Source organism: Ipomoea nil, unplaced genomic scaffold, assembly GCF_001879475.1.
Source record: "Ipomoea nil cultivar Tokyo-kokei standard unplaced genomic scaffold, Asagao_1.1 scaffold2792, whole genome shotgun sequence".
Taxonomy (NCBI): domain Eukaryota; kingdom Viridiplantae; phylum Streptophyta; class Magnoliopsida; order Solanales; family Convolvulaceae; genus Ipomoea; species Ipomoea nil.
Window position 1 is genome coordinate 1,014,893 of NW_017619220.1, and position 12,574 is coordinate 1,027,466.

Sequence of the window (12,574 nt, forward strand, 5' to 3'; positions counted from 1 at the left end):
ATCCTCAGGCATTTTCTAACACGTGGACGCACAAATTTAGCCCCCTATCTCCCCATGTGCATGCGAGGCACATGTCAAACATGTTGATTATTAATTGTGAAGTATATATAATCTCTCATACTTAAAGTTAGTCCACAACCAATGTATACCAACTCGTTTGATTGAGTTTCATCAAATGCTGACTTGATATCAATCTTTACTCCTATCTTAATAAATGATTTGTGTGATCTATCCAAGTTTCCTTGGTTTGCAAGAATAACGGAGCTGGCCGGACGAAGCCATGCCAATGGGAGAAACATGATAAAACCACTATGACTTCAATGTGCCACCCAAATACAGGTCGGGATCGAATCAAGGAATGGGACTCCAAATGATCGAGTGACATATCAAAACTAGAGTCTAGCTAGCTTGTTACAAGAACAAGAGAAGACAAATTGCATTGTCACATAAAATAAGATAAAAATGATATTGAAAATTGTGCTACTCATAGTCAAGATGGTCGAGTTGGTCTAAGGCGCCAGTTTCAGGTATTGGTCCGAAAGGGCATGGGTTCAAATCTCATTCTTGACATATGTTACGACTTTTAATAAAACCATACTTGTTTCTCTATATGGTATTCTTCGTTCGTTTGGAAAGTGTAAAAATTGACTTCTGAAAAATGACTCATTTTCTAGAAAACATTTTCCTTTTCTATGCTTGGTTGCACAATAGAAAACTGTCTACCTGAATCTCTATATGGTATTCTTCTTCGTTCCTTGTCATGGATTTTTAATTTTATATTTTTAAAGTTATTCTTTTTAAGATAGTTAAATAACTTGAATTTTTTTTTGATTTTTTAATATTTTTTCTAGACTTTCAGGACTGCATAGGAGAACAAAGTCCGACTACATTCTTGATAACATCATAGAAATACACCCCCCCCCCCCCAACCAAAAATGCCTTTAAACTCCTCAGGCATTTGCTAACACGTGGATGCACCATTATAGCCCCCGTTCTCCCCATGTGCATGCGAGGCATATGTCAAACATGTTGATAATTATTTGTGAAGTATATATAATCTCTCATACTTAAAGTTAGTCCACAACCAATATGCACCATCTCTTTTGTCTGAGTTTCATCCAATGCTGACTTGATATCAATCTTTACTCCTATCCTCATAAATGATTTGTATGATCCATCCAAGTTTCCTTGGTTTGCATGAATAACGGAGCTGACCGGACGAAGCCATGCCAATGTGAGAAACATGACAAAACCACTATGACTTTAATGTGCCACCCAAATACAGGTCGGGATCGGAACAAGGAATGGGACACGAAATGATCGAGAGCCATATAAAAACTAGAGCCTAGCTAGCTTGTTACCATAACAAGAGAAGACAACTTGCATTGTCACGTAAAATAAGAGAAAATGATATTTTAAATTATAGTGTTCAACCAAGACTATGTGGTCTAATGGTACCCGGGTTGGATTTCCATTAGGAAGGTTGTGTGTTCAAGTCTCAATGGTTCTTTGTGATTCAGTAGGTTGAGAAAGTATATGAACAGATACTACATTGTAATAGAGCCAGTAGCATTCAAAAAAAAAATTATAATGTTCAAAGTCAAGATAGTTGAGTTTGTTATAAGTGCAAGGTTTAGTTATTGGTTTAAAAGGGCATGGTTTCAAATCCCATTCTTGACATTTCTTATAATATTTAATAGAACCATACTTGTATCTCTATATGGTATTCTTCGTCCGTTTTGAAAGAGTAAAAAAGAAAACATTTTCCTTTTCTGTGTTTGGCTGCACAATAGGAAACTATCTACCTGCAACTATATATGGTATTATTCTTCGTTTCTTGTCGTGGATTTTAATTTTATATTTGTAAAGTTATTCTTTGTAAGATAGTTAAAATAAGTTAAATAGCTTGAACTTTTTGTTTTGATTTTTTATTTTTTTTTTCTAGTCTTTCAGGAATGTATAGGAAAGCAAAGTCCGACTACAGTCTTCATAACATCATAGAAATACACCCCCCCCCCCCCCCAGCCAGACCAAAAATGCCTTCAGACTCCTTAGGCATTTCCTAACACGTGGAAGTACCAATATAGCCTTCGATCTCCTCATGTGCATACGAGGCACATGTCAAGCATGTTGATTATTAATTGTGAAGTATATATAGTGTCTCATATTTAAAGTTAGTCCACAACCAATCTGCACCAGTTCGTTTGATTGAGTTTCATCTAATGCTGACTTGATATCAATCTTTACTCCTATCCTCATATATGATTTGTGTGATCCATCCAAGTTTCCTTGGTTTGCATGAATAACGGAGTTGGCTGGACGAAGCCATGCCAATGGGAGAAACATGACAAAACCACTATGACTTTAATGTGCCACCCAAATACAGGCCGGGATCGGAACAAGGAATGGGCCACCAAATGATCGAGAGACATTTCAAAAGTAGAGCCTAGCTAGCTTGTTACCAGAACAAGAGAAGACAACTTGCATTGTCACATAAAATAAGAGAAAATGATATTGTAAATTGTGGTGTTCAAAGTCAAGATGGCCGAGTTGGTCTAAGGCACCAGTTTCACGTACTGGTCCGAAAGGGCATGGGTCCATATATATATATATATATATATATATATATATATATATATATATATATATATATATATATATATATATATATATATGGAAGGGTCTGGTGCGGGACTGACTTCCCGTGCGGTTGGACGCACATTAAGCATTAAACTGACAAGCACAAAACAAGCATTTTAAACACACAAACAAAACACTTTAAGAACACAAATCACGCACCTTATAATCACAAACCACGCACCTTAAGCACATAGCAAAGAACCTTAAGAACACAAACCACGCACCTAAGGTTTTAAAAATGGTTCACTTTAAGTTACACACAATTGACGCACCTTAAGCATACAAATCACGCACCTTAAGGAGGAAAACAACGCACATTAAGAAGGTAACTCGCGCACCTAAGCTTTAGCAACTACTCACATTAAGCACAAACCCACGCACCTTAAGCACAAAGCTCACGCACCTTAAGCACAAAACTCACGCACGTTAAGCACAAAACCCGCGCACCTTAAGCACAAAACTCACGCACCTTAATCACAAAATCAATCGCTTTAATTTTGACCTAAATGCAAAAATTACCAAATTGCCACTGCATTTTTTTAAAAAAAAAAAAAAAATTTGGTAATCTTGGACGTTGATTTAAGTAGAACCAATGGCTCTATTTTAACCGCACAACCGCACCTGAACCTATATATATATATATATATATATATATATATATATATATATATATATATATATATATAAGTCTGCTCAAATTCGGCTACGCCTTCCCGTTCGGTCGGTGCAGCCGCTTGAAAAATGCACCAATAGTGTTAACAAAAGGCACCAATAGTGTTAGGAAAATACACAAAAATGTATGAAATGCACAAATACACCAAAAAAGCACAACACACCCAAAAAAAAAAATGCATCATAACTCTCCACCCCTAATTGTGCATTTCTGAACATTATGTGATGCTTTTATGAATACTTAATGGTGTGTTCTTGGTGATGCGTGCCTAATTTGTAGATTTTTTTTTTTGTTGTGCATTTTCTAACATTGTTGGTGTATATTTGCATAACTATTGGTGCGGCCGCACTGATCGCACGTTAAGGCGCGGCCGCACCTGAACTCTACTATATATATATATATATATATATATATATATATATATATATATATATATATTGTAAAATTAACTTATTCTAACCCTACAAGTTCATGAGTAGTAAATTGTGAATAAGGATACATAATTGTAGTATAGAAGCGTCACTTTGATTCACCCCTCCACTATTAGATCTGACCGTTGGGATGTGAGGCGTTGGAACTTCACCTTTATTGGTAAGGAATGAAGTGATTTTATGAAGTTATTTTTCATAAAGCGGCCCACATCTTTGCGCATAATTAGTGATCAAATGTCCATATAAAATAAATAAATACTCCGTAAATAATAAAAATAAGAGAATTTTGTCATATATAGTACAACTTAATATATTCAACAACAATAAAATAATAATAATAATAATAATAATAATAATAATAATAATAATAATAATAATAATAATAATAATAATAACTCTAAACAAATATTATACCTCAAAGAATCCAAACAATAAACAATTCTAAGCATTGGGCTGATGCAAAAATAGAGAAATTACTAAACTAAAAACATTATATTCCTTTAAAAGTTTTGATTTTTTTTTTTTTTTTGAAGTCTTGAAAAGTGTTAAAATTGCTGACATGTTAGAAAAGTTTGTAAAGATTCAAAGAAACCGAGTTTCTTGCTAGCTTCATCACATGCTTTCACATGAAGCAAAAAGATTAAGTAAGGTTCAAAAGGAAAAGGATTTCACATGAAGTAAAAAGAAATTACTCCTTCTGTTTCATTTTATATATTTAGTTTAATTAATAATGTTTAATTGTATTTGTTTACCATTCAAAAATATAATTAAACACAAAACAAATTAAATTTAAAATTTATAAAATAATAATAAAGAAAATATCAAAGAAAGAATAGTTGAATTGATTAATGAGTAATAGAGTAAATAGAAAAATAAAACGAGACAGATGAAATAAAACATCAAATTACCTATGATAGGCACCTCATTAACATTAGGGTGCATGGTAATTAATACACATTGCCAATCAGGCAGAGGTTAATCCGCAACCCGAGGTCTAGAAACAGCAGTAAAAATTCTGATCTAAACCTCAGGATGCAGATTACCTCATCCTAAAACCAGCAGCAATATAATCTCATATATGTTGGAGAAGCTATCTACCATCAGTTTGATGAGTGAGATAGATATGAAGAAATAAGCATTTGCATGAAGTATTTATAGTGCATCAAAGAGTTTTAGCGTATAATTCTGGAAGGAGATGTTGATGATCTGTAAAGTATACGCATGAAAGAGAAGTATTTATAGCGCACCAAAAAGTAATGGCATATAATTTCAAATCATGGAGGTTGGTATAATACATAGCTGGAAAATACTCAAGCTCTGCGACGGTACAGTTGATATGCAAACTGCTAATGTAACTTTAAGATTGGAATATAAGTAAAATTCTGTGGACGTGACTTGGCCGAATCTAGGTTCACTGAATGCTATATGTAGGACTTGGCCGAATCTAGGTTAACTAGATGCTATATGTAGGAGGAAACGAAAGACTATTTATATGAATTTTAAATAAATAAAATGTATATTAATGTAGGTGGACGGATAACTCGAGAATATAATTACTCCACAACAAAATTCTTCCACAAAATCTTTTAATTTTAATTTGCCCTTCATCGCTTCGACTGTTCACTCCAAGGATCAACCATCAAGTCCCCTTGAGTTACTTCACCTTTCAACACGTTCACCAACAATGTTGAGAATTTGTCTAAAAATGGATGGTGTTAAGACACATTGTTGAATCTCGATAAATCAATGAAAACTTATATTTCTTTGAGTTGAGTATAAAAGTTTGTAAGTTTTCTTTGTAAGTTATGACAAAACTTAACTACCAAAAGTCTACCATTTAAATTTTCGCACACACTATTCTAAGCTAGCTTTGTAGGAGTCTTTTCTATACTTAAAATTGATAAATTTGCTATGTCATCTGGATTTGAAAATTTTCAAATTTATAAAGGTTGATATATAGCGCTAGTGTTTAGAGTAGGGTCCTTCCATTAAAACTAGGTGCCCTGTTTAGTAGTTTAATTTATACCTTTATTATTTTCGTTTCTATATGTAATCTAAATATAATAGAGTAAACTGCAAAGACAAAAAACAATAATAGAGATATAAAAACATAGGAGAGAGATTTTTTTTAAATATTTAAATTTCGCTATAATGATAGAAATTTCTATTTATAAAGATAAGAAACATAATGAGTTCAAATGCATTTGGCCTTCAAGCTAGTATTCTATATATACAAAAATAAAAATGTAATTAAAATTTTTTGTCCAAAATAATGCATAAAAAAATTTAACAAAGAAAGAATAAAATTCAAAAGTTAATTTAAAAGTGTCATTTTCTGTTCATATTTAAATATGAAATTATTCACCAAAATTTTTATATCAATTCCTTCTATAATTTTATTTTCAATTACAATTAATTAATACCAATTTATAAATTCAAAAAAGATTAAAATTTATCAAATAAAAAAAATAGATTATATCTAAAATATTTTTTAAAAAAATTAGGCCCTCCTGTATAGTTGCCCTGGCCAGGACCGACCCTGGTTTAGAGCTATACTATCTCTCTAATTTAAGTTGCATGACTCGCATAGGTAGTTTTTTTCCCCATAACATGTGTGTATAAAGAATGACTTTTTCTAAAAAAAAAAAAAAAAAAAAAAAAAAAAAAAAAAAAAAGGAGCTTAGTAGCCTTTTGATTTTATTGTTTTGGTGTCAGGATCACATGCATTTGCTTTGAGAATAACACTTATGGTTATTCTTTACTGATTCCAACAAACATTATATTCTTTGTTCTCGGTGTTGTATTTTTGGGGTCAAATTGGTAGTACAATAATGTCGTACACGTACTACTAAAATATGAGTACTTGTTAATTTAGGCTAGACAAATGGACTGAAATGAGTATGTAGGAGTTGTTCTTGTAACGTGTTATAACTAACACTGCATTAAAAGTATTTCACGATTAGGGTATCGTATGCTTTCGACTTACAAACGCAAAACTCACGACTACTGTTGTATGCTCAAACGAGAAGGAAGAAGGAGAATGAAAGAGTTGAAAGTGAATGGGGTGATTTGATAGAGGTGGTAGGAGCTATTTATATAATAAATAACCCCTCCACTCCAGCCATAGAAGATCGACAAAGGTGCTAGCCACAAAGCTAAGCGCAAACGGCGCTTACCACAAAAAGTAGTGCAAGTCGCGCTGGCCACGCAAGAAGGATTACTAATTCTCCATATTCATCCTTAAATTTCTCAACAATTCCCCACATATTTAAAGAGGAAAGGAAAATTAAGGATAATGTATAAGCGAAACCCTAAGAGCTAATTTTAATGTCAGTGAGGAGGTCTTGAACTTACATGTGAAACCACCAAGTGTTTTACTCTCTGTAAGTAGGATGCTCCTTTGAACTTTCCAGGTTAGTAAAATTTTGAACTCGGGTGTTCACGTCAACTCTTATTAGGTTCTACACAGTCAAACACTTTAACTGATAATCAGTCCCTGTTTAGTCTAGCTCTATTTATACTTTCAACTCTGTCAAGTCTATATCAACATAGAACACCTTCAGACTACAGAGTATGTTATGGTTGCTTACTTCCATAACTCTAGTGTAAGTCTTTTCACGACTTCGTTTGACCAACAAAGGTGGTATCCATCATGAGTTCGTTACCTCATTGGTTTTAAGCCCATCTCCCTTAAGGTTTCAAAGATGGATTTTCGATTTAAGCCTTTTTGTGAGAGGATCTGCAATATTCCCCTCAGATCTCACAAATTCCATTTTGATGACCCCGTTCAGTATTAATTTCCGTACAGATTCATCTCTGACTCTTATGTGTCTTCTTTTCCCATTGTAGACACTATTCTTTGCCACACAAATGGCGGTTTAAGAATCACAATGTATGGGCACGGCAGGTGTTGTACACCCCCATAATGGCACGTCTGCCAATAAATTTCTTAGCTACTCAGGCTCTTGGCTGGCTAGATCAAGCGCTATGAACTCTGCTTCCATAGTCGATGTAGCAATGCATGACTGTTTCGTTGACTTCTACAATACAGCTGCCCCACACATGAGGAACACATATCCACTCTTTGAACTGACATCCTCGATGTCATTCACCCAGTTTGCATCACAAAATCCTTTTATCACTGTTGGGAACCCTACATAGTCTAGTCCCTAGTCTATGGTGCCTCTCAGGTACCGAAGCACTCGTCCCAGTGCACTCCACTGAGTATCATTTGGGTTGTGTATATATCGACTGAGTTTGTTTACTGCAAAAGCAATATCGGTTCTAGTATAGTTCATCAAAAACATTAGACTCCCAATTATTTTTGCGTATTCTCCTTGGGATACACTCCCCCCCACTCCGCGCAGTTTTTGATAACTTTACACTTGGATCGTAAGGGGTTTTTGCTGGAGTCACAACAAAACTATCAAATTTCTTTAACAGTTTCTCTGTGTAGTGTCTTTGCGGCAAAAGGTGCCCTTTGTCGGTTTTTAACACTTTTACCCCTAGTATGACATCGACTTCACCAAGATCCTTCATGTCAAATTTAGTACATAGGATCCTTTTAGTCTCATTGATAGCTTCTATGCTTGAGCTGAAAATCAGCATGTCATCTACATAGAGGCGTAGAATCACAAATTTGGACTCAATTTGTTTGGTATACTGATAAGCGCCAAAGAAGCTATGTTTTAGAGGGTATTTTATAGAAAAAGTGTGCTTTAATTAGAGTCCTTTATGCTTAATTAGCTTCATTTGATAGAAATTAGGATTAAGGACTAATTTTATTGCCTTTGTAGAGAAATAGCAAAACATTGCCAATTTCAGAGCATTCCGGCGACAGTTCGGTAGAATGATTATATCTCAAGCTAGGAGTGTCCAAATGTGTTGATTCCAGTGGCTATGGTTCGAAAACTTCAAGGGCTACAACTTTTCTGTAGACATCAAAGGAAAATTCGCAATAAAGAATTCGCAACGTGCGTTTCCGGGGAGGCCAAAAGTTCAACGAACCTGGCAATGCGCGTTGTGAATGCGTTGCGCGGCCAGATTCGCGGAAAAATCAGAATTCAGCCTATTTAAAGGCTTGTAATGGGTCTTAATCAAGGGGGGTGCATTAGGGAACATTTTCATACAATTTCTAGGGTAGAATTCTCTTAGATTAGGTTTCCATTTCATCTTTTAGATTAGATTTCATTTTCCTCCCTACAATTCATTGTTCAACATTGCTATTGGATTACAAGCATCAAGATTGAAGACTTGGGTAACCACTCTTCCTTGTTCATATTTCCTATTTAATGTATGCTTTGTGATATTATTAATGATGATGAATTGCTAGATTTCTAGAATTTGGATTGGTATTGGATTGTGTTTGTGTTCTTATGCTTTGAATGTATGAATGATGAGATTAGTTGTATGTTTTGGCTTTGTGTGCCTTTGTTATAGAGGAGTGCATATTGATCTCTTTCCATTGACGGTTGTAGTGGTTAGATGAGTGTGAGAGTGGGAGTTCAGCAAGAGATTGCACTCTCCTTAGTCTTGCCCTTGCAATCCCCTTCCTACGACCCGAGAGGGCGAGCTTAGGGAAGGAGACGGTAGACCGCCCACCAAGTGTTTGGTGAAATGCCTCACCCGACGTAGGGAACGAGAGTTTAGGTGTGACGCCACCTAATGATGGTGCCTTAGGTCTTCCTATGTAAACCAATCCTTGCAACCACTCTTGTCTACTAAAGACCAATGAGTGCACAAACCACAACCCCAATTCCATCCAAATCCCCGTTTTACATTTGTGCTTGTTTCTTTAGTTTTCTTTCTTTATTTTGATTCCTTTGCTCACACACACTTCCTTCCATACTCTCCTACTTGCTCCTAGTTAACCTTGTTGACACATTTTGACACCTACTTGTCTTGGATTTCACTTACTCCGACTTGTCATCCTTGAGTTCGACACTCGGGAGTTTCCCAATTCCCGTTTACACCTTCCTCCATAATTCCACATCCCACTAGTACTTAAGAACGATCATCAAAATGGCGCCGTTGCCGGGGATGGCAATAGGTGTCAAGTGAAGTGTGCTTACTATGACAATTTAGGAATGTGTCAATAGAGTTTTAGGTTGCCTGTTTTATTTTACTTGCTATCCATTGTGATCATTTGTTTTACCTTGTAAATCCATCTTCTGTTTTTGTTGTTTTTCTTGTTTTTGTATATATTTGTGTTTGTTACTTGCTTGGATGTGTGCACCAATTCTTTGCATACACATTTGCTCACCTTCCAACTACTTTTAGTTGCAAGTATACTTGTTTGGTGAAGCTATTTTTGCAGGAATTTTTCAAATTCAAGATAAAATGAGCTCACCAACACGTAAGGATTCTTATCCTTATGGATGGATGTCCACCCAGTGAAACCGTATCATTGAACCAATTCCAAACTAACACATGTGAACAACACCTACCTTACAACCCCTATCCATATCACCACCCACCATACTATCCATTACACTACCATTCATCATTACCATATCACTACCATTTACCATATTCACCATTTCACCATTCACCACCACCACCAAACTAATTTGAACCCCAACATTTTTACCCACCTCAAACACCCACTCAAAGGAATGAACCATTTCAAAGAAATCCACCACACCTTTTTAATGAGTTTAATGACCTTGAGATTAAGTGACAAGAGATTATACATGAAGAAACAAAGCAATTGCTACATCTCAATGGCGAAATCAAAAAGGAACTAGGGGAAGATTTAGCTCTTTTGAAGGATGTTATGTTGCAACCATTGCAACAACTTGAGAACAATCTACGCCTCTTGATGGAAAAGCTCACCACAAGCATTGAGATTGAGGCCCAAATGAAAGCTACAAAAGAGTACCGAATGGGAGAGGACCGAGGACAATCCATTGCTTGACGATTCTCCCATGCTTCAAGAGATCCCACTTCATGAAAGGATACAACCCAGAGAAGTGGAAGAAACTAGTGAGGAGGAAGACAACATTGAGGTAGTGTGGGAAGACAAGGAGCCAAGCAATGACAATACGTTTGGTAATTCTCTTACACATTCTTGTGTCATTAAACTTGGAAATCTAGATGATCAATGTTGCATTGATTCTACTTGTGCCCCATTAGAGAGTACTCCCTTGATAATTCTTTTGATCCTTGCTTTGATATAGCTATTGATGATGATTTGGGGGGGAAATCCTTTAGATTTTAGTGACACCAACTCTACGGGTACATTAGGGGATTGTGACAACATATCTTTTCATTCCTTGAGTGTGTATTATGATTGTGTGTAAATTAAAGAATGACTTTTTCTAGAAAGCTTAGCATGCAGCCTTTTGATTTATTAGCACTATTAGTTCTTGACTATTGTTGCATTACTTATATTTTTTTTTAAATCTTGATACATTACATCTTTAACTTTCATTTGTTTACCACATTTAATCTTTCTTTTAAAATTTTTCCATTTCAAAAAAGATGACTAACATGTATGTAATTTTATCATTTAAGCATCTTGTCTCAACATGTAATTTCTCTCCCTCTATTATAAACTATTTTAATTGAATGATGAAATTTTATATTAGTCATATATATTTATTAAATGATGGAATAACAAGATTTTAAAAGGAGGACTAAATGCGACAAGCAAGAGTTAATACCCGATTTGGTCCCAACTATTAAGAAGATTTATCACTTTAGTCCTCAACTTCCAAACTTGCTTAATTTCATTCCAACGTACTATGTAATTGTTAACCAAAATGGTCATAATCAGGACTATTTGGTTTGGACAAAGGACTATTTTATGTAAAAAAAAAAAAAAAAATGCATAGTTGGGAATGAATTGAGCAAGTTTGGAAGTCAAGGATCAAAGCAGTGAAATCCTAATAGTCGGGGGACCAAATCGGGTATTAACTCCGACAAGCAAATAAAAGTCAAGTATGTATGCTACAAAATTGAAAGAATAGGACTAAATGTGACAATACGACATAGTCTAGGAATAAATTTGGTATTTGCTCAAAACTAATTACAATTTAATTTAACAATGCTAAAATGCATATTCCATTTGATTAGAATCATCAAAATTTTATAAACACCTACGATCGATGTGCAATTGAAAAGTCCAATGAAAAAAAAAGACAGTAAAATTATATGATTGGAGTAAATGAAACAACACATAAATTTTATAACTATTAGACGATGAAAATTTTATTTTTAATAATAAGAAAGATTACTATATCTCATAAATTTTTAAAAACTAAGTTAGTTTTAGTAGATATTATATTATGTTTCAAAATGATTATACTTTTTGTAAATGCAAATTATTTTTATGATAATTGTTGTAGTTGTTGTTATTCTAATTAAAGTTTTTTTTTTTTAAAACATAGATAGATACCATAATAAATGAAACAAAAATATTTTGTTGGCAAGAAAGCAATGAATGTTGTCATGCATTTAATTATTAACAATTTTTTTATTCCGGTTAAATACTAATGTTAAAGAAAAAATCAAAAGAAAAAATGTAAAGTGTAAATCTGGAAATAAAATGCAAAGGTATAACACAAATAATACAAAAAATAAATAGTTAATACAACTTAATTATACTACCAACACAATTTTTATTTAACATGCTTTTATGAAATTTTAGAAATTATTATAGATAATTTCTAACAATTTTGTCTTGCTATAAAATTTTAACAATTTACAAAACTCAAGAATCAAATTTTGTAAAACAAATAATATTTTGAATAAAAAAAGTTAATGCTAAAAATTCCAAATTAATAAAATTTCACATAACATGTTATTGATTCGTCTTCAACTTATTTTT